Source organism: Anas acuta, chromosome 5, assembly GCF_963932015.1.
Source record: "Anas acuta chromosome 5, bAnaAcu1.1, whole genome shotgun sequence".
Classification (NCBI taxonomy): domain Eukaryota; kingdom Metazoa; phylum Chordata; class Aves; order Anseriformes; family Anatidae; genus Anas; species Anas acuta.
In genome coordinates, this window is record NC_088983.1 from 62,236,140 (window position 1) to 62,259,966 (window position 23,827).

Sequence of the window (23,827 nt, forward strand, 5' to 3'; positions counted from 1 at the left end):
ACTATGCAGCCATGGGCACATGGGCAGAAAGGAGATCGCTGTCTTCAAGGTAATCAGTGTTATATACTCATTCCCTCCATTTTAATTTAAACCACAAAACAGTGCGACCGTTCCAGCAGACAGCTGTAAATTCAATATTCTCCCAGCAGCGTGTCCTGCAGCCCAGCCAGCTAGCTGGGAGCTCACAGGCTCCCCCTCCAGCTCATTTACCTTCAGAAGGGCCATGTTTCCCTGTAGCTCAATCTTACGTCTTTAAATTAAAACCAAAACACAACAAACAAAAAACTCCACGTTTATTATAGTAATAGAAGTGTTGTGAGAATTAATTAAACCTAACCTAAATCCATATGTCCATATCATGTTGAAATATATGGAAAGTCAGGTGAAGTTGGTTTGGGTAAGGAACATCATGTAAAAGACTTTTTCTAGCTAGTGGGTTTATCAGAAGCACAAGGAATACAAATAAAACATGGTGATGGATTTGTGGGCTTTGGATATGGCCTCTACAAGTGTTCTGTTGCTTGGTGTTGTATTTTGTCCCCAAAAAGACTAGCGAGCCTCAACTGAGTTTATAACTATCACAGAACTGAACAAACAGCCACAAGAAAAAAAACATACCTCTTTCAATTTAAGCATTTAAATCCCAATCAGCTATCTTTTCAGAAAGAAAAAAAAAAAAAGATTTGGATCAACCACTAGTTGCTGACTCAGTATAAAAATTACTGTATACATTTTCTTTGCTTATATTCTTATTTTATTCCATTTTACTCTTATTTTACATAGTATAGCCATACTTATTTTATATAGTCATTCTTATTTTATATAGTTTAGTCATACAGTATGTTGCTTATGCCCCTGAAGTCAAATTTACTCTTCTTCAAAAAGTGGTAACATCTTCAAAACCTTACCGTCTAAGAAGTATGTTCACTTCTTAGTCTAAGATCAGGGTTGGGGTGGAAACAGGGGCCACAGGGAGGGTCTTTTCTTCACTGGATGGCAGTAAATCGAAGTAAGTGTAATTCAGACAAAAATACAGAAGTACATAATAACCTTTTAGTACTAAAAAAAAATACTAGGCTAAAACAAAATTTTTAATTAGTTGCTTTATGTTATGATATCAAGCTGTCTCCTTTAGCTTCATAGTGTGAATGTTTATTTGGCTTATTCTAAACCAAGGCATCAGTAGAAATAAGATAATAAAAAAGCGCATGTATCAGAAACTACAGAAAAATTTAACATATACCCTTAAGTGTACATAGGTTCATTAAAATATATCTGGACTGCATTCTTGCTCTGTATTTTTTTCTTGCTATTTTGAGTAACATACTTAAATAAATGGGGCATCAGAATGTTTGTAAATTCAGGTTACTCCTGTATCATCTCCTTCCTTTATGCCAGTTATAATTTTAACAATTGATACGATAACAATTAAAAATGGTAATATGTATGAAACTAAAACAAATGCATTCCTAAAAAAGCTTATATTAATAACAAATTTGGTGTTTAAACTTGCTTTGTATTTGGTTTCTGAGACTGTTACTGTTACCAACAGAAGTATTAACCAGAAATATCAACTACAAATGTTTATAGGAGAATATACTTTGAAAGTAAATATTGATCTGCTCTACTAATCACATCACAAATGAAAAACCGTATCATGTAATCTGTTTTCAATCAAAACTAATAAAGACATAAAATCTCATAGAAATTTAATATCACATTCGTGCACACCTGATACACAAGAAATACACAGCAAATACTTTCAATAGATTAATACACGTATTTGTAGCTATTTAAATCAAACTAGCAGCTAACTTCACCAAATAAATTATTTGCATTGAATTATGTTTTTAGATCTACTCTCAAAACACAGAGGTAGCTTTGTCACATCCTACTGAAGGATGCCTGTCTATTTATACCAAAGAAAACTATCCTGGAGTTTATTTTCTAAGGCTTTAATTTTAAGGTAAGGCTTAAGTTTAAAAGCACAGTGCATTTTCCCCAAAACTTATAATCTCAAAATATCTCTTAAAAAAATTGTTGTTTTCTTTTATCCTCCAATTCTCCTTCCCAATCTCCTTCAGGACTTAAATCCACATGAAACTCAATTTAAAGAAAACTGGAAGAAAGCATTGACTTCAGGACATGGTACTGTAAGTATTGGTTGGTGACAATTCCCATTACCTTGTTATTCACAGATAGAACTACATTCTCCCCAAAATAAAGCAGTGACAAACAACAGATAACTCAGCTAAAGAAATCAAGTTAAGCAGGTGAAATGTATCACATGGAACCTTGAAAATATGTGAAGAATTCTTCCATGCCTTTAAAAAGGAGCAAAGAGTAACACATCTTTGTAATAGGTTTCTTACTGCTGCAGTGCAGGAAGTAATTTATTAGGCACCCTGGACTTCTTTAGTTGCACAAAGGTTTTTGAGAACTCTTGCGGGGGCCAGAGTCTCTGAGCACACTCAGAAGAGTAAGCAAGAAATCCAATAGCGCAGATTGTACAGGAAAAAGAAGCCCCTGTCCGTTTCCTATTAGGGAGCAGCATGTGGCCCATAGTCTCAAAGTATGACAGGCAGCAGGACTCTAGCTCGTCCACTCTATCAATGTGCTAATATACTTCTGTATTTTAATGGATTTTCTTTTTTGTCCGTTACTATTGTATATGTTTCTGTTAGTATATGTTAAAATAGAAATGAAATGGAAAGTATAAAGTAGACCTCAATTTAAATTACATATAAAAATCCATCACACTGACATTGCCCCATTATGCAGAGGCAACCCTGTGCATTAACATTCATGAAAACAGAGTTCATGAGTCACCTCGGGGCTTATGCTCCCCATATAGGTAGAGACTGAGCCCGCTGTGGCAATAATACCCTTGGTACCAAGATGGAGCATGCCATCTGCACTGCAAAAAGGGTTCTGGCAGCTAGCAAATTACCAGGGAGGCATTAGCTGTAGCCCAGAAGGGTCAAAGTTGTGATGGTAGCAATAATGGCTGTAAAAGCATCTTTAAGCCCATCAGAGGAGCACCAGAAGCACAAGCTACTGTTTAGGGTAGAAAAAAAAGTAAATTGCAAAAACAGAATTAAAATCGGAATATGATCTTATGGCTTTTGTATTACTATTTTCAAATTAAGCAATAAAAAGGAGTGTGAATTATTCCATTAATTCATATGCAGTATTTTCATTCTCATGTAGACAACACAACAAGGGGAGAATTAATGTTACTTTGTTCTGACAATACTGTGATTATGAAATGCTAATTTTTAAAAATATTTATATTGCTAATTAAGAAAGAAGGTCGGAAGTTCTGAGCTCAAGCTGCAGTCAGCACAGTTCACTGCTCTGAATTTTACAAGTTTTGAGCTGTGAATTGTGCTGATTGCAGGCACTGCTCTGGATTCTTATTAGCCAGTCAAACCATCCAATTTGTTGCCCAATTTATAATATATTATATTGTATTATGGTGATGCAAACATTAACACCATGAAGTACAACAACCACTGTGATGCAAACATTAATACCATGAAGTACAACAATAAAACTCATTCTGTATCAGCATAAAAAGTACACACAGATTTTAGAAATAAAAAAATAACAAAGGCAATAGAACCATGAACACTTCGTCATGCTGACACAAGAAGAAAACTGAGCTAATTGTATAGAAAAGAAACCGAGGAAGCAAAATAAAGTGGGGGAAAAAAAAAATCACATAAAATCCAGAAAAGAGAAGGCTATGAAACCGTATGCCTATGTCTGCATACTCCTGTACAGTCTGAAGTTAGAAAAGAACTTGGCCATATACAACAAAAGTAAGAGAATCACAGGACAGAAAATAATAACAACAAATGAAATGGCAAGAGTTAATGTTCTAAAACATTTGCATTAAAGCATCATCTGGAGGCAACTGACAGAAAAAAAAAAAAAAGAAAAAAAAAGACTGAAAGTGGGAATAAAATCATGCAAACACACTATGGAAGAAAAAAGTCCTGGCTCACGGTATGAGATTTTAGTTGCATAATTCTCAATTTTAACTGCATCATAGGAACAATTGCTTATGTACTTTGATACAATTTATCATTAATTACTGGGCTACCTTTTGTGGTTAGCTAGTATGGGCAGGGTAAGATTTTTCAGAAAGGAATTATTCTGTAACTACGACAAATGTTACAAATTTTGAAAGACTTCAATAAAAAATTGTGTGTACCCCTACAAATGTAAAATTTCATTTCTTCCTCTAATAACGGCAGACTGACAAACATTCAAAGGACCCAAATAGCCTGTACAAGGAGATCTGGCAGCCCTTGAGCATCTTGGTTACAGAGTTATCACAGGCAGATGTGGAGAAGGAAAGCCCTTCCCCTGATTGCATGGTTTATGCAATCCACTTGAGGATTTGACCAATAATCTGTAAATCAATAACTTATTTCTCACATACACCTCCAGCCAGCATATGAAAAAGACAAGCGTAGACTCTCAGCTAGTTCTAGTTACACTGTCATATTCTGTAATATTATGTTGTTTCAGGATTATAAAATGTTTCATAAATAAAAGACTCAAATTTTAACACTGAGCTGTAGGTTTTACTTTCTTTTGCATAGAAATTTGTAATGTTTACATACAAGCAATTAGAGAATTTGGTCTCTTACTAGGCTTTGGCACAAAGGTTTACTTTTTATTTCAAAGCAAAATTGTAAGTGCTTGTATTATAAATGGCTCTGTACATTTTATATTACTTTTACAATCTACTTACAGCATGTACATAATGACACCTGTGCTCTAAACGTCACACTGTTGACTGTAGTCCTGGGCACTGATAACTTCAAGGGCTGCCAACCAAGCAGAAAAAATAATATTAATAATACAAAAAAAAACTTTTAAATGCTTAAACACAAAGAATGAAGAATGTGCTGATGTGGTATAATTTATTCCCATATGTAAAGAGGAACCAACAGCAGATGTTTAAATGAATAATGTACAGACCTTAACAATTCATGCTGATGTGTCCTCACTTTTATCATTTAGCTGTTAAGGAGGTGGTGACATTGTGACATTAGCTGTATGATTAAACTTAGCATTGTTTTTCCCCGCAGTAAGTTATTAAAGGGGCATTCTTAAAATGCTGACTTAAGTACTGCAAGATACCATACGAACTTTTTCTTCTCCCAGAAGTAAGAGTAGAACAAAAGAACACAGGGTTTTTGCAAGACAGAACAGCCTCTGTTTGCACATTGGCTAGAATACATCATACAATAAACAAAATCAATGCCAAAATACCCTAAAAATATTCAAATGGGTCTATATCCTAGATTAAAAATTCACTAATTATAGTCTATTCACTAATCACTTAATTTTGTTTCAGCTACTCAAAAAGATGCTGCTTTGGGGCCATATTTTTATCTGTTACGTCATGGGAGATGTGGTCATGAGTTCAAAGCAAGAACAATGGTCTTCAATTCCAGAATCACTGGAGATGATATATTTAGTCCTATAAAGGAAGAGAAAATAAAACCTTCATGCAACAGAAGAGCAGATGGCAGAGACTATTTTATTTGGTGCTATCCTACCACACCAAAAAGCTAGGTTAATTGTCATTTCAGTTTTTCATGATTTAGGTAGATACCAAGCTTTAGATACTTACTTCTTATATTAAAGAATTAAAAATAGGTTAACTGAATGATTTGATAATACCACAGCTGGTAAAACAAGACTTTAAAAGAAATTTTTACCATTAATACTTCCAAACTGGCCAAAACCTACTTACCCAAATATCATCTTATTTGCAATTGAGTGTTTTGAAAATATTTTAAACCAACAGTACTTCACATTATTAACATCACAGGAAAATTTACAAGTGTTTAAGTTTATACCCATATATATAGATAACATATCCAAAATAAAATGACCGAACTGGGGAACTGCTATGACTTACCATTAATAAACCAGTCTGGTTAAACCATGTATTTCCACAAGTCTCAATCACAAGGATGGAGCATACAAGAAATACAAACAAGAACAACAGGGAAATAAAGACAGCAGAGCAAAATCAGAAAGTAAAAATGAGGAGCAAGTGGCGAGGAATATAGCTAAAAACTGAAACAATCTCTTAACTATGTGAGTAGTAGGAAGACAATGAATAAAGGGGCTGCTATTGTATTCAACCCAGAATGCTACTGATAGATGATGCTCAGAAGGCAAATGTATTTAATGTCTTTTAACATCAATCTTGACCAAAATGTCAACTGCAAGCAGGGGATAGCACAATCAATATCAGTGACAAAGGGGCAAGACCTCAGTCTTTTACAGAGAAGCAAAAGGTTACCAAGTACTTTGGTTGGAAATTTTAAAATCAGCTGCAACCGACAAAATTCATTCCAGAGTACTATAAAAACTGACAAGACTTTTCAAAGCTATTAGTGTTTCAAGAACTTTGCAGAAGGCGGGCGAAGTGCTTGAAAACTGAAAAAGGTAATCATGGTATCTGTCTGTAACAAGGTGGAAATGCTGGCATCAAAGAATTACAGATGCATCCCATTAGTTTTAATTCCCAGGAAAATACTGGAAATAATAAGCATCTAGAAGAAAACAAAGAGATAAGTAAGCCATTATGCACTTGTCAGCAACAAATCTCCTTATAGCACAAGTTGACAGGCTTCAGGGTTAGAGGAGGATCACTGAGTATCATCATCTCTCTTGCTTTTAGTAGGGCTTTTGATACCAATTCATGCAACTTTTTTTCATTTTTTCATACTGCTTGCATGAAAATATCACAGCAATAATGCATACATGCTTGTAAAAGTGTTTCTCAGTAGCTATTATTTGTTCATTGTCAAAGTGGAAGGCTGCATCAAAGGCATGTTTTGTAGGTGTCTGTCCTAGACAAGATACCTTTGTAACTGATGACCTGGAAGATCCAAGAGAGAACAAGCTTGTTAAATCTGAAGACAACATCAAGCCATGAATGACTGTAAGTATATTGAAAGACAAGCTCAGAATGCAAATACGTGGAGAGCAGTTGGTTAGGCAACAGTTCCAGGACTGTAGTGAATCACAAGCTGAGGAGGAGTTAACAGTTCTGGGCTGACCTGAGAAGGGCTCTGTGAGGCAGGTTTGGTGTAGAACAGCCACTCTGGTAGAAGCCCTCTTTGCATACACCTGTCCTTACTGAGGGAGATGACACCTGTGTTTTGTACACAAGCAAAAGGCCTGCATTACATCCAAAACAGTCCTTCCACTCAGCCCAGCACTGGCGAGGCTTCAAACAGATGTGCTCGACTTTGGACACTCCTTTTTAACATAATAGCTACCAAATGGAGCATGGCAGGTAAATCACAAAGATCAGAAACGCAGGACAGGACTAAGAAAATTCAAGGTTTTCAGTCTAAAGAACATCAGATGGAGGGAGAAGTGTAATAGCAGATTGCTGAAAGAAAGAAGGTGGCTACCTGTTCTTCATATCGATGATGGATAGAATGAGAAATAATAGTCTAAAAATACAAAGTGCTGTTCCACCCTTTTCCTCGGCCCCACTCACAGGCTCCCACCACCTCCCTTAGGTCAGCTCTAGCAATTATGTGGCTGCAGGTGAGTCAACTGCAAACTTATAATGAAAAAAGTGATTAGATCGTGGCCTGTAGGTGTAAGTTTAAGCTGACTGTCAAACTGAAGGTTCAGGGCAGACAGGAGGAAAAATTTCTAGGAGGATAATGAAGCATCAGAATTGACCGCCTGGGAAGATTAGGGAGTCTCTATTACTGGAGGTCTTAAAGTACACTTTACACAAATATTCATCAGAAATGTCTCAAGTATAGCTGCTTCTTTCTTTGGACAGAGAAATAAATCAAGTGACTCAAGGTCCCTTCCAGTGTTGAGACTCTATGTTTCTGTCATGATTAGTAAATCGGAAAGTAATTTCATCCCATGCAACCCACTCACTTAAAGAAGTATTTAACACTGCTAGTATTTCATCAATCAAAATGTCAGGAGGACTAATTATCTTCTGCCAAAGAAGATTTCTTTCTTGCTTCAGTCTGTTCTAAGCAAGCTGTGAAATGCATTGCTGGTATATACCATGGAGGAAAAAAAACTTCACAGAATTAAAAAAATATATCAGATAATGGAGTGAAATGTATTATAGTGTGCAGTTTAGATCAGAGAGGGGTAAAAGCTTTATATTATTGAATACAAAGCATTCACGGTTTAAGTAGAAAAAAAACCCACACCTGAAAAACATGCCTTTTGGATGGGTTATATACGTCCCAACTACCTTCTATAACATCTTTTTCAACACTTGTTTGAACATCAGATAATAATCAGTGTCATATACTAGAAGAGACAGCATTTATATGGAACCTTTCTAAGAAAAAAACTGTTTTGTAATTTAATCTAATTGTTTAGATGGACGTTCCTGAAAGTTTCTGCAGCACGTCAGAAGTTACAAATCAACTTTATGTAAGCAGGGATGCCTCAGGTAGCACTGTCGGCTTCAAAACCAGGCAGCAATAGAGGAGAAGTTGACCTTATAACAAAGGAATGTGTTACCTGCACCAAACTTAACTTTGCAATAATGTAAGGTAGACTACGGCAGTTTGAAGACAACAACATGTAGAATGAAAATGCAAAGTGACAGTTGCTTGCATAGAGGTCATGATAAAGCTCATGAGATAATAAGTTAGTTGTGCATATCACCTAAGAGATTGCAATGAATACCTGATAGGTTAAAGGAGCAGAGAAGAAAAGGGCAAAGAAAAACAGAAAAAAATAAAAAGAAAAAAAAAAAAACACAAAAACAGAAAAGAAGCACCTTACATCATCATCAATGAACAGTACAGCATCACCAAGGAGTATCATATTATCATTGGGACCCAAACCAATACAAGAACCTGGACTCCTCTATGGTAACACGCAAGATCTGCTCTAAATAATGCTTAACTGCTGTTTTCCTTTTTTTTGTAGTAGACAGAGTTAATTTCATGCAGCCTGTAGGTATGGATTACTAAGTCACTCCTTGCACGACACAGCATATCACTGCTTGCACTCTGAAGTGGTATGATCAGCTGGAACAGTTTGTCCTCATTGTAGGGACCTGCTCATTTATTTCCTCTATGAACCAGATAGTGAGTGGAGCAAGTATCACCTCCATTGGCTGACCCAAGTGGCGAGTGGCAGCAGTCCTCAGCTGTTTTGCAACAGTTGTACCTCTTTTTCCTGCATGGAGTTCTTCTATCTTCCCTTTGCAGAAGGAAACATGAAATGAATTAGCTACCTTCTGTTAAAAATGTCTCTTCAGATCTCTGATTACCTCTGGCTACCAGTGGTATCTCTGCAAAAATCACGTGCACTTGTTTTGAGATTCTTTGGTCAATAATGTCTCATGACAAATTTATCTGGGCTTGAAGTATCCATGAACCTTCCAAGAGGGGATTAAAGAATAGGACAACCTTAAATACTATCAAAGTTCTTTATCAATTAAGACTTTCAGAGGTTTTGAACGTCCATAACAGCAAGAGAAGGAAGAAACATACCCCAGAGTTAATTTAAAATAAACTATTGCTTGTTCTCTTCAGAGCCCCATTTGTCTACATTCCAGTTCACTGAACTGATGGAGGAAGACAAAGAATGCTGCTGTTCTGCTCACCTACCAGACCCAAATTATAGAATCACAACATCAAACAACAGTGCTGGTTGGAAGGGCCTGAAAGATCCTCAGGACCAATCTTTCATGGAAAAAGGGAGTCTAGATGAGATCATTTAGCAACCTGTCCAACTGCATCCTGAAAAGCTCCAGTGACTGGGATTCTGTCACATCTCTGGGGAGGTTGTTCCAGTGATCAGTTGTCCTCACTATAGAAAAATTCTCTCTTTATATCAAGATAAAACCTCTTGATGGTGCAACTTGCATCTATTATCCCTTGTCTTCTCCATGTGCCTCCCTGTGAAGAGTGCGCCTCCATCCTCTGAGCCCACCCTTACAGTACTGGAATGCTGTAAAGATGTCCCACCTAACCTTCTCCAGATGTTACAAAGGAGTTAATTATGCTAGATCATAGCTTGGGTTGGTAGGGAACCTAAAGATCATCATGTTTACAACACCAACCACTTTGATTTGGTCAGCTACCTTACTTCGATACCTATCAATACTTGGTGCAACCTATGGCCTCTGGATCCTCAGAAGGTCTGATCTCTCTCAGACCACAGAGAGAGACAGACAGCACAAGCAATCTGTCAGGAATCCAGCAGTTGCACCATCCCGCAAACACAACGTTAACCTATGGAATTTACTGCTCAATAGAAGATACGGCTTCATAAAATGGACACGTCAGAAACAAATACTAACATTCACATTTATATAATGCAAACTACATACATCATGTAAATTCTTATAGTGGTGGACAATTTATCCCACCAAAGCTGCCTAAGATTTGATGAACTCTGCTAAAAGGTTGTCATTCTTTACAGCTGAACCTTTCCCTGACACTTTGTGTCTCTGACACAATTGTATGGGATTAGAAATAGAGGCAATTTTAGCTCATATGACAATTCCTCTGAGAAAAGAAGGAGGAGGAGCTTAGAAAGACAATGACTTTTTATGGTCTGCAAGGAACAGAGCACGACTTAGCTCTTCTAGCTCTTAAGAAGAATGAAGCACTGAACTTAGCTATGTACAGCTAAACCAAAGTCAGTCATCTAATAGAAAAAAAAAATACAGTATTAAAACTAAAAATAAAGATGGGCTTTTTTTTTTTTTTGGTCAATGATATAAGTTACTGTTTGTAGTGAAAATGCTGAAGTCAGAGAAAAATAAATACCAATGAAACTTTCATATAAGGATCTTCAGTCTCTTCTTCCCCTATTCGTCCAAGTTTGCACCAACCATCACTAATATTTATCCTGTAATTACTTTGCAGGACAATCTGCTCCACCAGCAAAGTTTTTTGTTGTTGTTGTTGTTTTGGTGTAACACTTTTTTTCTTGACATTCAAGCTCACGTTGACTATGAATCCTCCAAGGACACAAGACAAATCTGCTGACCACTTTACATTCTCTGTGAACAAAGCAGGGCAGAAATCCCAACTACAGCAAACTGATGGTGGGGACATACATTGCTGTGGGCAAGGAGGGACAGAGACAGAACTTAGAAGATAAATAAAACCAAGTTGCTGATAAATCAGAGTGCTGCTTGTTAAGAACCTAAGTGAAAACCTGGACTGTCACATCAGCATGAACAATTACAAAACTTTGGACTACAGCATGCTCTTGGTGGATCCACTCCTCCTCACAACTGTCAGGACACACAGCAGCAGGAAAAACAAATGGCTGGAAACATGCCTCTATCATCTCTACCAGAATGAGATGATGCCTGGTGTGGCTGCAAACCCAGCTAAGCAGCATACCTTCCTCCTCTGCCTTCAGGGGCAGCTTTTCAGAGCCAGTCACTCAGTAAGTCAGCAGCTTTGGCCCAATGAAATCAACATCTCTATTATATTGTACAAATATATTTGTCCTTGTACATTAGACTTCCACTGGTTTCCACTGTCACTCAAGCTGGTCCTCTAGAAAAAGAAGATGAAAAATGATAATTTCACTTCCTGGAGGCAATTTTCTGTTTGTTGATCTGCTGGTCTGAATCAGAAAAAGTATAATACCAACTCCAACATTCACCCAAAAAGCAGTGGCTAGAAAATCTGAACTAGAAATTTTTGCTTTGGTTTGAGATTACCCCAAAAAAATTATGCTGTATGAAGCAGCTAGTGTGTGCAAATTAACTGAAGGGAAGGGCAGGGGAGAGACAGAATGAAAACTCATGTTTGGAAACTATAGCCTTTTCTTCTTGCCCAGTTACAATACCAGAATTAATTGGGACAGACATTTGTGTGTCCACCCTCTCCCAACTCTCATAAAAATCTTTCAAGGAAATTAGAAGCAAGATGTTTATACAGTGAGCAAAATTTTAATTACAAAGGGTTTTTTTTTGCTGCTCCTTTTCATTTTACCACGTCTTTTACTAATGTCTATGAGTGAGAAATGCTTTCTCAAGTTTACATTACAAAGGAATAATTCTATTGCATTCTGTCTCCACGTCCCTTTAAGCACCATGTACTTTTAGATGAAAGTGAAATGAAACAGAGCCAAATTATGGTTGCCTCTAAAAGTTAACCACAGGGAGACAAAACTAAAAGTCTCTCTGTTTCAAACAACTGTCATGACATAAGCATTGCAATATTGAAACCCTGGGGCCAAGTAAAGATTATTTAAAATATTTTAGTCATGCTGTACACCATGATGAAGTAAGTGAGGTTTGGTCAAAAATGTAGTTTTTCTGCTTTCCAGGATATTAAAATTCAGCCACTGAACCCTTTTTTGCTAGCAGGAAAAAAAAGTGGGGTGGGGATGTTGTAATAGCTCCTATTCTTTCGTACCCTTTTTTTTTTTTTTTTCAATAAAAAAATGTGCAAGCACGTGGTATGTTGTGCTTAGGTAGTAAATATTTATTAATACACAAAAATTCCTGTAATATATTTGTATTTCAACCAAGGGCACAATCTAAATAGTCTTTTTTTCCTAACTTACTAACAGGCACATTAAATGACAATATTTGTAATTTAGGAATTAATTACATCTTACAGTGCCTACTGATTCCCTGTAACCAACAGTTTTGTACTATTCTGATGTAAATTGGGATGAATAAAGTATGATTACTTACAGTAGTAGGGTTTTGTTTTGTTTTCTGTTTTTTTTGTTTTGTTTTGTTGTTTTGTTTTGTTTTTCTTCTGTTTTGTTTTTTAATTGAGCTAGAAATACACATCATTTTACAAAAAGAAAAAAAAAAAAAAACCACCTTTTTCAGCTGTGGCACTTTGCTTCCAAAATGTTTTTTTTTTCCCCCCAAGAACACCATTTAGCAGCTCATTTCAAGAGCTTTTAATAGGTATCAAAGTCAAGTCTCCCAGTAATAACTGGATATTAAAACCAATCCTCTAAGCAGAACACCTACAATTGTCATCTTACCTTCATGTTTAATTTCATTTCATTTGCTTCATTGATGTCACTGCTTTTAACTAAAATGTTTTCCATTTTTAAATCTCTGTGAACAAGATCTGCCAAGAAAGAGTAAGAAATAAACTCTTACCAGTTGTAGAGAATATAGCCTGACAGAAATGTTTTAAACTTTTTTGATTTAGTAATTTCTTTAAGCAATTCCACTGCACTTTCTTTGGAAGTACTGGAAGCCTAACCAAAATCTCTCCCACCACATGACTCCAGGGACTCATGTGAGCATTTCAAGTTCTCAAATCTCACTTCTACGCACAGTCCTGTAAAGAAGGAGAAAGTTAATATTGTTTCAATTTTGAAATCAGTAAATTACTCAGTATAATTTAACAAACAAGCGGTATAATTATCAAATTTGCACATATTTTTTACCTTCAGTTCATTTGCATATTCAAAAACAATAGATTTTTTTTTCCCTTTCAATGACTACAGAGGAGAATAGACTGAGCACCATTTCACAATCCTAAATACCTCTATGGGAAAAAAAGAAAAAAAAGGTAAATAAAGGATTCCTATAAGTAGTTAGCTATCACAGAGCGATCAATAATTTCTGTACTAAAAAAAAAAAAAAAAAAAAAGTATTCGCAATCCTACCCTACCCGCCCGCCTATTCTAAATTTTTGGCTGGATAAGTTGCCTCAGTTGTGGACTATTCAGAATTTTAACATTTCCTTGTGGTGGATGAAAATGCTGATGCTTACCGAATCCCATACACAACACATACCGTTAAGAAGTATCAGAACCATTCCAATTCTGCTTTTTCTCTTCCTGTAGTTAACTACTAAACTAAATATAATGCAAAGCAGTTGCAAGTTAAGAAATAATAATCCATGTTATTATTCACAGTTGGTACAGAAAGAAATAAAAGAATATGATAGCAGTTAATGCAGTTATAGGAAAAATAAAGCTCTAAAAAAAAGCATTCACATAGCCTATGTTACTTTTTCTTTACTGGACTATCTTTATGCTATGAAAAAAAAATAATAAATAAGAATAGCAATCAGTAGCTCTTGTTAAATGTATGAAGACTTGATATCAGTGAACATATGGGTGAGACAGAGGAATTTACTTTTTTTTGTGGAGACACACTAGTGCTGAAGCAAGACTGACGTGCCTTGTCTCATTTTCTGTCCTTTACTACTAAGGTTTTTTGTTTGTTTGTTTGTTTTGGTTCTCTGTACTCACACAGCTCCATTACAAGATACATCTGCTGATGTTAGTAAAGAGGCAACATAATGGTTTTGTTATTTCTGAGTTTAGAGTTTCTTTTAATGTAACGACAATATACATAACGGCAGTGCCCCAGTTCCATTGATGACACAAAAGCCCAACAGCATTTTATGAACACAAACAAAAGACAATTGACCTGCCCCAAATATTGCCAGTGTTTAGAGTACTACAATTTTTGAGCCTTCAAAACACATACATTCACAAACATATTAAAATACTAAAATTACAAAATCTGGACTATGTATAGATTTAGCTTAAAGCCTCTTTCGTTCAATGCGTCATCAATGGTTTTTATAAAAAGCCTAAAAGAGTACCAACATTTGAAAAAATAAAAAAATGCAACTTTTCAGCAATTAGGAATGAAAACTATAATACATTACACAAGCAAGACATCTAACCAATTCAGTGCCCAAAGAAAAAACATATGCTTACAGCTAATAGCAAATATCAGGTTCCATGTGTTAATTCAGTACTTATAATATATTCTGTCATTATAATGTCCTGAGATTGTCTCTGTTCAGCTCAGCAGTAACACTTTTGCAACAATAAGCTAAGTAAAAAACATTATAGTAATAATTTCACCTCAAAAATAAAATTTCCTTCGTTCTTTAGCTTTATAACAGTTTCTGAAACAGAAACATATAAAAACTGAAAAGCCTGCTTATGGGTTATTGTTTCCCCTTGTTACAAATGCTATGGACATACAAGAGGCCCACTCCTTTATACAGCACTACAGGAAACGAGGAAAGAAACAACCCTAACCCTCACAGTAACTGTATTTAATTATTGTTGCAATAGTTCTGAAAGCACAGGGGTAAAAAATGAGAATTCAAAGAAGGTAGAAAGAAAAACCTAGGCTATAATAACTGCCTAAGCATATGAGGCAAAAAACATAGACTTACTTGACTTGAGATGGTGATAGCTTTGACTTATAAAATCAGTACAAACCTGACTGATTTGTCAGGTTTGTCAAAGCTGCTCCCCTGTCCGGCCCTGCCATGAAAGGCAGCACCCCTTGTTTCAAGAAATTCAGGCTTAAACCTCTGGAGACTACAAGGAGAGATGGCATTTTAGAGACTGTTAAATGAGATAGAAGAATGAACCAAATTTCAAGAAAATGGAAGAGACTGGCTTCAGAGTGTACAGCTTGTGCTTTTGTAGAAAACAAGGACCAAATTTTCAGTAGGCATTCTGCAAAATTTCCTCTGCTCCAGCACCTCTGATGCAGCACCTCAGAGAAAAGCTCTGATGTCATTTGTACATGGCTAAGTCCCTAGGTTCCTCCCTACCCATATCTCACTTAACAGATCTAGGACTTTTCTTTTTAATGGCAGATGGCTTTGTAGCAAACAATAATACAAAATCTTTACATGCAGGCAAGAACTACTTTAGTATATTCTCTTGTCTGATATAGTGTTTGTACAATGAGAAAGAGCTTCTAATCTCACTCGATATCCTACAATCTGCAATTTATATGAAATGTGATTAACACCCCATTTCTACATTTAATATTCTGACACAACACTAGTACCCTTTTTCCTACCACTTCAGAAAATTTTAGCCGTCATATGATACAACCGTTACAATCTTTGATTCTCTGAAACTTAGCAAGGAGACGATCAGATAACTAGATCAAAGAAGAAATAAATTAATGTTATGGAGAAATATTTTCATTCTCTTGATGATCTTCTTATATATAAGAGGTTAACATTCTGCATTTTTTTAACCTTTTGTTTCTGTACAAAAATTTTGCATTCAAAAATGCTGAAATAAAGTCTTCTGTTGAACTATAAATAAAATAAACAACGCCTTCTTTTTTTACATTATCAATAAGGCTACACAAGAAAAAGGAGGGACTACTTTTCCAGAGAACTTTTGTGAATGCTTGTGTCTAGCCACAAGAAAGCGTTATATACAGGTTTTTAAATATTAGTTCAAAAAAAAAAAAAAAAAAAAAAAGAAAAGAAAAAAGAAATACAGAAAAGGAGGAACCTACAGCTGCTTTAAATCAAATTACTGTCAGTAGGAAAAAAAAATATATATATATATGTGTGTGTGTGTGTGTATAAATATATATGTATATTTATATACACATATATCCTACCTTGGCTTTTGGTTATGACTTCTTATTCTTGACACTTTAATCACCTTCTAAGGGTCATATGGCTTTCCTCAGACCCTCTTGAGTTTCAGTACTACGGGCAAGACATCAGGCAAACCCCACCACAACACCTGTGTGCACCTAAGAGTAATTTGCAAAGCTTTATTAAACACTTAGCTAGGAACTATAACAACAGATTTAATTAACCAATCAAATAGTGAACAGACAGCATGACACGAACAGACAGCCTTATGGATAGATGAAACAGAGTGGCTGAGAGAGGAATCTAGCATACAGCAAGAATAGTGAGTACTCCAGAATATATAGTATGGTTGTTAGGTACCTTTTGGTTATAAATATCCAAAATTTCAAATGCACCAGCGGTGAATTCTCTGCTTTAACTACTTTAACTGAGTAACTATGACAAATGTGTACTTTATACAATTAAAAGCTGTACAGAAATAGCAGACAAATGTTTCCTTTCTTTTTAATAAACAGGGACTGTATAATATGCATGCAACACAAGGGAAATAGCAAAGGAGAAAATGTTACGTGACAGCTTTAGGCACCAAGAAGAACTTCCCTATCACACTTGCAGCTTGCCTTTTTTTTTTTCTATTGTGAATTGACAATGTGATCAAAAAGCAATGTGAAGTTATTTTTCCTTTCCAGTCCAAAAGTATTTTTAAGTGCTTTTGATCAAAGTCCCGATGGTAAGGGATGCAAAGGGAATGTAAGCTCCCATTGATATATTTAGATGTTACTGGTCAAGGCAGATACGCTAATAGGCACGTTGTCTGTTGTGAATAAAGAATGGTCACACACTAGGAATTTCCACTTTCAACTTTCTGGTGCTGAAAGGTAGGAGCTACTTGGCCCATGTATATCTCTATTCATAATCTAACATCCTGAATCTGCTTTTATTTCAATTCTATGATTTTTAGCATCTACAATACCCAAACTTGGAAAAAAAAAAAGAAAAAAAGAAAAAACAGAATTGTGGCCTTCAAGCCTTTCTGACTGCTCATTTCCACTTTTGGCATATCTGCTGCTAAACTGAGTCAGAAATTAAATCTTCTCTCAGGCATAATACTTCCTTTGGGATCTGACAAGTTACATCACCCTCCTGCTACAATTTTCCTTATCTACTAAATTAAGATAATGCCACTTATAATGCTTAATGTTGTAAAAATATTAATACATGCAAAATCATTTGTACAGGAAGACAAGCACTGCAAGAGCTATGAATTAATACTGTGGCCTTCTCCTGCGATTTTAGTTATGGAAGAGTGACACCTAGAACATACAAAGGCAGGGCCAGAACCTCAGTGCAGCTGGCCATGTGTGCATGCAAAAGCAAGGTGACGGTCTCTGCGTACACACAGCTTCCTCTAGACTGAGCTAACAAAGCAGTGAAAATATTTTTATGTTACATAGGTTTTCCCAAAATCCGACCATGCACCAATCTTTAGAAAGGCTACAACCAATCATAGCCTCTTGCAAAAAATTAAAGGCCTCCACATTCACATAAAAACGGTTGATCTTAATAGCTAATACCTATCTATTCATAAGGAATACATTTTTACCATCAGTTTAAATGAAGAGAATGTATTTACCTGGAAGTGAAAGGTTAATTTCAAGAAAGCACGATAAAACCCTGAAACCCTGGAGAAAAAAAAACAAACAGGTAGTTCCCCAAAAATGTGGAAAATTCCTACAAAACAAAAGGAAAATGTCTTAGAAAGCAGAGGAGGAATTCCTAGAAAATATACAAGAAAACATACAGAAAGCAGAGAAAAAATTCATACAAGGCAGAGGGGAATTCCTAGAAAGCATAAAGAAATTTTTCTAAAACACGCAAAGTAAATTCGTACAAAGGACAGAGAGAAGACACACAAACTGGAGTACTTCGGTCTGGAAGGGAGAGTTCTCCAAAAGCACAAGGAAAATCCCAAAAACACAGGAGAAAAATTGCCAGAAAGGGGACAAGGGGAATTCCTGGAAAGTACAGGAAAATTCCTGGAAATGAGAAAGAATTTCTAGAAATCACACTGGCACTTCCTGGAACATCTGGAGGAAAGTTACTGTGAAACATCAGGACAATTCCTACAAAGTAGATGGGAAATAATCCTAGAAAGCAAATGAGAAATATACATGGAAAGCAGAAGATGAAGTTTTCTAGAAATTACAATGTAAATACCTACAAAGCTGAAGGGTGAATTCCTAGAAAGCAGGGCAGGAATTTAAGGATCTAAAGCTCTCTTCCAGAATGTAAACACCTAGAAGTACCACGACATAGCATTGACTGTGAAAATACTTCGAGTATTTAGTTGATTTAGCCCTAAATATGCCAGTGTTTTGGGGCTTTAGAAATGCTTATAGAGAATTCTTTTCCCGCATACATACCTTAGAAAAATCCAGGTCAGAGGTTCATTAAACTGCATTAACATGTTACACTAAACAGTTTGTTTTTTTGTATAAAAGTACAGCCCATACTTGATTTTTTTCATGCTCCTCCTTTTTTATTTAATATTTCTGTATTATCCCTTAATTATACAGAGGATGAATAAAAGTTACAGTGGACCAAATTATTAACAGAGGTAACAGAAACTAGTTACTACATGCTTCCTAGTTACAAGTAATGGTTAATAGTTATTAACAAAGATATCCCTGAAGTTCATCAAGTTGTAGCTGTTATTCAAGGTTTTAAAAGACTGAAATGGAAGATTTTAAGAAGCACAGGTAACAATCAGGCACAGGATTCCCATTAATTTTCATTGCTCAGTAAAACAAAGGGAGGAAAAAACACATCAGGCTCAGCACCAAATTAATTGGTCTTATCCCATTAAAACAAAACAAAACAAAAAACAAACAAACAAACAAAAACAATCTATAAAAGGGTCTACTGTGGAGATTTGAGCTTCTAAGTCTGGAAAGCAAGCTTTCAATGTTAAGAAAAAGCCTTCACTAGCACACGTTCAAATCTGTGTCACTGACATCTGTGCTATAAAATCTGCTGTGAACAAGCTACGTTTCTGTTCTGTACAAGCCTAATATCTTCTTGCCTTCTATGGAGACAGAATTCCCAGTGACAACATCAGAGACGGGAAAAAAACCTGCAGGATTTAATCCTACATTTCAGTAGTTTGTTAGGGCTGCTTACCAGGAAGTACTCTCGAACATGTCCAATCACTCCATCCATCCAGATACACCGAAATGTATTACCAGTTTCATATTGACTGTAAGGTCAGCACAAAAGCTCATGAATAAAGAGCGATTCTAGTGACAAGCTGCAGCAGCTCAAACTGACTGTAAGACAATGAGAAGTCAACTACCACGTGCACTTAGCGCAACGACCTTGAGTCTTCAGTGTGAGCGCGCAAAGAGGTACATAACAATGTTAACAACTGGTTAGAGACCAGTGCCATCTGAATAAGCAAGCTGTCACAAAGAGATCAAAAAAGTCATCCATACATTTCTTTCTCTGGTGACTTCTGAAGATCCTGTAGGGGAACCGTAAGTGCAATGAAATAAATTCTGATTTCATTTACACGCTGATGGCAAATCCAGTGAAGTCAGTGATGCTACTTTGTGTTTACACCCAGGTCAGTGGGATCAGAATCAAACTCAATGTGATTAAAATCAACAGAGCACATCGTCTGCTGATATCACTGCCCCAAAAACCACAATAAGCTTCAGGCATGCTATTTGCCAGATTACACGATTTCGCTATCAGGTTGACAAGTTTGAAGAGCAACTGTGAACTGTGGAGGATTTAATTTTCACAGGCAAAGGTTCCTTTCTTTCAATTAAAAGAACAAGACGGTATCATTTTTTCCAAGTTAAAAACTAAGTTTGGTTCTTTTCTTGTAAAATGCTAGTCAGAAACTAGCATTGTGCCTTGTATTTACCGCAAGAATTGTTTTTATCTGTGGCTGGAATGTGAAGAACATGGAACTGTGATTTTGCTTAAAACTGACAAACAACGCTATCATGGCACACCACCAAAGGTTGTAGCTCTGTCTGTACTGTCATTACAGTTGAGGTAACACTGTAAAGTGTAGTGTAGTAATAGGACAAGGAGTAATGGCTTTAAACTAAAATAGGGGAGATTTAGATCAGAGATTAGGAAGAAGTTCTTCACTCAGAGGGTGGTGAGGCCCTGGCACAGGCTGCCCAGAGAAGCTGTGGATGCCCCATCCCTGGAGGTGTTCAAGGCCAGGCTGGATGGGGCTTTGGGCCGCCTGGTCTGGTGGGAGGTGTCCCTGCCCGAGGCAGGGGATTGGCACTGGGTGGGCTTTAAGGTCCCTTCCAACCCAAACCATTCTATGATAACGTGATTCTGCAAACTGCAGAAGAAGCGGCTGTGATTTTACATCGTTCCCAGTGACAATACGCTGTGAAAACACATTTGTCCTTCTAAATTCAGAGGGAAGCTTGTCTCAGTAAAGACTAATTGGACTGCAATAATCCCGACTTCAAAAACTTCTGGACATAAACCGATGTGTTAAGGTATGAACATGGTACTTCCAGATATCCCAAAAAGACCTTTCAGGTCTCTGTCACCCACACAGAGATAATGACCAATTCACTCACATATGAACCAAACATTAGAGGCTGTTTTAATATTCACTTTGTTAGCTGACTACAACAAAATTACTAGTTCAAACCGTCAGGATGCAAAGCCATTTCTGCCTTTGCCCTTCACTTCCTTTGAACTCAACCATTACTACAGCTTTGTTTTCCTTAATACAACCAACGCCTGAATTTGGTTTGTATTTTTAATCTTTTCATACTTTGACTGCAATTTTCTATCTGAAATCTTCTTAAACCCCTTCTCTTTGCATTTCAGAGTACCAGGATGCTTGCATAATTATTCTGAGTTAGTAGATACCAAACTTCGCAGCCTTCTAGCTGAAAATAATATCTGTGAATATACACTTTATTACTCACAGCTACTGGTTTGTAAAATTCAGCAAAGCAGAGGTCAAGTTAGTAGCTTTTAACAAAACAGGGTCCAGAAGCATAAACAAAAAAAGGGACTTAATTTTTCACAGAGACTTAATTTTTCACAGCTCTTATTCAAGATACCTAGCTGCCATTCTGCACTCACATTGTTCTCCTCCACGTTCTGCAGGAATACAAGGTGATTATTCACACTCACCAAGTGCCAAGGCAGCCTGCGATGCTTGAAAATCAGAATTGAAAGTCTTGTCAGCTAAAGGAATTTATTCCGACTCGACCAAAACTGCATCAGCCAGTAAGACCAAATTAAGTAGCCACTATCAATACATTTGAAAAACTCAGAGAAGTATATCAGATATACGGATAAGCCCAAGGGACTGGGAAACAACTAATGAAATACATGGGGAAATCTCAATGTTTGGCAGCTAAGAACAAGAATATAACAGAACAAGAATATAACAGTTCAGACAAGCAAGATTTAATTAATCGTTGCCTGCTGAGTTGTGTTTAAAATTCCTTCCTGTACTCAGTAACTAGAATACCCAACCTGAAGCTGTGACTGAAAAATGCCTCAGTATTAATACACATATCTCAAGCAATTCTGCTTGACATTGTAACACTCATATAATCTGCTAGGCAGTTATCAGCACACAAGCATGCAAAAAGGACATGCCATTAAATAATATTTTGTTTCTACCGGCAAAGTAATGGAAGTCTTTAAATAAGGCAATCTATGTTAAGTTGTTACAGTATACAGTAACAATCAGTGTTGCAGACAGTTACAGAAAACCTAGCAATTGACACTTCTGGTATATATGAATAAAACATGATTTTTAGACAAAAAACTCCCAGGGTATCCATCAGATACACACTTACCAATTGGACAAATATGCATCTAAATATATATAATTGCACATCCAGTGTAAGTGCTGTTACATTTCAATTACACGTTGTTCTCACTTTTTTTTATTATTTTTTTAAGATTCTTAAAAAAGATGTGCTTTACATCTGTCGTACTGCATAACTATTTGACTGTTCAAGGATTACATTAGAGGGAGGGAAATCAGAAGCTTCCACAAACCATTGCTGCAGTTTATTAGGTCCAGTTCTAACATCCAATGGAGCTGGGCACAACACTACCTGTTGATAACGTTAGATTCCTTTTAACATTTATTAGCAAGAAAACAAAAAGTTTCTCACCTATCTTCTCCTATAATTATTTTTGAAACAATTCTTCAGCTTTTTCCACAGCAAGTCAACACAGCTCTGTAACTTGAAAACTCTCAGATGGGATCACAACCTCACGGTTCTTGTCTAGACAGACTTTCATTTGACGTACACTGCGATGTAAGAGACAAATCCCTAAGTTCAAAGCACTGGAAACTACTTTGCCTAAAATAAACAAATGCAAAGAAAGACTTTTATTCAAGAAATATGGCTGACTGTATGCACACACACAAACCTCCTAGAACATACACCAAACAATTTTTATCACCTATTTCAACTTATTATTTGATGCATATTCTTATGTTGCTATACATTAAAAATATCTAAATTACTTATATTTTTGTTCAAATATTTCACAACTTAAGCCTAACATATTACAAGATTCTTTGGGAGACTTAAATATTATTAAAATACTATCTTCAATTTAAAGTGCAAAGTACCTGGAAAATTAAGGTCACATCGTGTTAGAAAACCTAATGGAGTATGGATTTCTGCTTGAAGTACTTCAACCAGAAACCTCAGTAATCTTAAATCTGTCTCTCCTAGACATAATAAGTTTTAAAGGTTTGAATGAGTTCCAGAGTATGTTTTGTATACCCTGTAATTTGTGAATAGTGGGCAAAGAAGTATTAAGATCAGAACACTAAGCTGTCAATAGAGAAGACAAATCTTTCATAACAAAGGCACTCTCATAGGACTTCAGAAACAGCTCAGTAAAATCTTTTTGAACCAGTAAATAAGACAGTATTTACTTGCACTACATTACTGTAAAACAAAAAAATACACATAAACACCCCAGTAATAATAAGTTAAGGGGTTATACATCAAAGAGCATGGCATGCTTAAAAGATGTGCAGAACCATACTCCAAAAAACCTGCATCTGAATGGTTATCACAAGAGTATTTACCTATGTCCTTGGCTGATCCTAGAGCGATTATTTCCCAATGGTACACAAACCAGTGAAAGTATAAGAGAACAGACTAAAACATGTTCAGACTAGGACTTTTTTTTTTAACATGCTGCAGTAGAGTTGTTTAAACATCTGACCTTTTAGGGTCACCATCAGCCAAGAAACCCATGACACTACCGTTCAGCCCTAAGGGGAGACCAGAGCCAAGCGGGTCAGGCAGCCTCATCCCCGCTCGACATTTCAGGGCACGCAGGGAAGAGCTGGCATTATACTGACCCCACAGCCTGCCCAGCAGCCCACGGTGGCAACGGGTGGGAATTCTGCTACCTCT

At 36.3% G+C, this 23,827-nt stretch overlaps 1 long non-coding RNA gene across 5 annotated transcripts in view; it reads right to left on the reverse strand.

Moving 5' to 3' along the window:
* LOC137857985 (uncharacterized) overlaps window positions 1-23,827 on the reverse strand; it is a 55,743-nt gene that overhangs the window by 13,486 nt on the left and 18,430 nt on the right. For 2 of the 5 annotated variants that reach the window (XR_011097450.1, XR_011097449.1), the window contains exons 2-6: window positions 22,559-22,698; window positions 13,021-13,109; window positions 11,406-11,562; window positions 9,149-9,243; window positions 4,766-5,500 (exon numbers count right to left, since the gene is read on the reverse strand). This is a non-coding gene — a long non-coding RNA (uncharacterized lncRNA). The remainder of the gene's footprint in view (window positions 1-4,765; window positions 5,501-9,148; window positions 9,244-11,405; window positions 11,563-13,020; window positions 13,110-22,558; window positions 22,699-23,827) is intronic. The other 3 variants (XR_011097453.1, XR_011097451.1, XR_011097452.1) reach the window with 3 other exon arrangements.